This window comes from Lactuca virosa, chromosome 9 (genome assembly GCF_052849685.1).
Source record: "Lactuca virosa cultivar CGN04683 chromosome 9, Lactuca_virosa_CGN04683_v6, whole genome shotgun sequence".
Taxonomy (NCBI): Eukaryota; Viridiplantae; Streptophyta; class Magnoliopsida; order Asterales; family Asteraceae; genus Lactuca; species Lactuca virosa.
This window is the reverse complement of record NC_136434.1, coordinates 22,384,632-22,387,270: the sequence shown is the minus strand read 5'-3', so window position 1 is coordinate 22,387,270 and position 2,639 is coordinate 22,384,632. Positions and strand designations below refer to the sequence as shown.

Sequence of the window (2,639 nt, the reverse complement as noted above, 5' to 3'; positions counted from 1 at the left end):
TGGTGTATGATTGATAGATCTCTACTTATCTACAGATACATACCAAAACACAAAAGAAAAAAAACGGCAACAACAATCTTAGATCAGTAAGAAGGGAGTAGTCGAGCGGGAGCAGGAATCGTATAAATAAATAGGCTGGCCTTTAATTTTGGAATGAATTTCCATGAAATAGGTTTTGATCTTGCTAATTAGTAGCAAAAAGACTCGATAATTGCTGATTTCTTGTATTTGTTTCCTGATTTTTTAGTATGTACGTGGATGTGAACGGGAAACCAATCTTTGGAAGATTAAGAGGCAGACACATGGACCCATACCATAGTTAAATCCTCGATAATAACCATAAGGATAACCACCGTAAACAGGAACAAAGTAATTGCCTATTCCATTCCCACCACAGGGGTAATTGTTGATTCCATTCCCACCACCATTATCATCTTTTGGTACAACCTTTTTGACCTCCACAAGCTTCCCACATAATTCGTGGAAACTTTTTTGCATAACCTGTTCAACAGAATCTTCAGAATCAAAAGTGATTAAACCAAAACCCCTTGGCCTATGTGTTATGTTGTCATGCATCACAACTACATCCGTAATTCTACCGAATTTTTCAAAATAGACCTTGAATTCATCTTCTGTTATGTTAGTAGGTAACCCCCCCTACAAAAATCTTCTTAATTTTTATATTACCGTTGCTAATAATAACATCGTTAGTTTTACCTTTTTATTTAATCTGCTTTGGTTGTATTCATGTCTTGGTACAACCTTTTTCACTTCAACCTGTTAAGAATCAGAAAGAATATGTCAAAAAGGATCATCTTAATTCAATTAAACCGTCAAACAATTTAGTCAAGGATTATCTTGAACAACAACATGCAAATATATTAATGGAATCTTCATGTGATTTAGGGAGTAATATGAAATCAAACAGACTGATTAAGCAAATTAGAAGTAATAAGTGGGAGATTAAAGAAAACAAACCGCTCTCCTAAGAATCGTATGTGTATTAAGAACTTCATTCAGAGCCGATGCTTCAGTGAAGGAAATAAACGCAAATCCACAAGAACTTCCAGTGATTCTATGCAAATGCACGATAAGTTCCAGTGATTCTATCTTTAGCAATTACAGCGTGCATAACCTTTCCATACTTTCCGAAGTGTTCTCTCAACACATCCTCTGTTGTTTCCCATGATAACCCACCCACAAATACCTTGCTTTGATCACAACCCTCCATTTTATTCCTAAAACAAATCCTGGGTTTCAGGCGAAACCGATACAGGGGTTTTGGTGTTGAAAAAGACTGGAATTTGCCCTAAATCAAAGAATTAGGTTGGAATTTAATCGGCAACAACAATCGATCAATAGGAAGGGAGTAGCCGAGTGGGAGCAGGAATCATATAAATAAATAGGCTGGCCTTTAATTTTGGAATAGATTTCCATGAAATAGGTTTTGATCTTGCTAATTAGTAGCAAAAAGACTCGGTAATTGCTGATTTCTCGTATTTGTTTCCTGATTTTTTGGGATGTATGTGGATGTGAACGGGTTGGAAGACTAAGAGGCAGACACATGACACATGGCAGTTAAAGACTTTGACACATGGTGATAGGAGATTCAAGCTATTTATTTATTAGAAAGGAAGATATATATATATATATATATATATATATATATATATATATATATATATATATATATATATATATATATATATATATATATATATATATATATATATATATATATTATAAATTTAAATGACTTTGCTAAAATCATAACTCTCTCGTACGGACTCTATTTTTGACATTCTTTTTCTCAAAATTCTTATTTTAAAGAGTACTACAATTTTCTTTTTGGTGACTTTAGCTAAAAGTCAACCATTCTCTTCGTAGTTTTTTACGTCGTACATTCGTTGTGCGTGGCTGACTTTTATATCTTATAAAAATCATATCTAATTCATACGGAGTCGGATTTCTACGAAATTTATATTTTCGGGATTGGGAAGACGTGTACTTTCTAAATATTTAATAATATGTATATGTTTTGGCGCACTTATTTTTACGATTTACGGACGATTCAGCTGATTTTTCATATTTTATTATATTATAATAATCATGAAACACATAATATTCATATTATGTCAAATATGTTACAATTGTTGACCCTAACTGTTACTTTGGTTAAGATTATTTATCCTAAACAATCTTCCATAAAAAAAAATTAACGCTTATTATATCTTAAATGACTAGTCCGAATCTGCGGGTGTTACATTAGTCATATGAACAAGGTCTAAATTCATATGTCAAATTGAAGTAACAAATTAATCGGTAAACCAAATATACCAACTAAGAGAAAGTGAACCAAAATGTGCATCGTGTGCAAACTAAGCATTCGGCCCCTAGAGGAACAACAAGAGGACATGGCCTAACAATGCAAGAATACGGTTAAGGAATGCAAACAAATGTTGAAGAATTCAAATTTAGGCCTAGTTATTCAGTAAAAGACAAGACATAACAAGCTACCGTTTTCTGTACACCGGACCTGAGAGTGATGTTAGGACCATCCAAAAAGTTGGAAGGACGAATATTAGGGGTGTCAAATTGGACAAATATGAGACGTGTTTTGTTCGTTAACACGAACATGA

General features: G+C 33.3%; 1 pseudogene; it reads right to left on the bottom strand.

The window, feature by feature from the left end:
* Positions 1-243: 243 nt before the first annotated feature.
* On the bottom strand, positions 244-1,231 carry LOC145139011 (RNA-binding protein 1 pseudogene; annotated as a pseudogene).
* Positions 1,232-2,639: the final 1,408 nt, after the last annotated feature.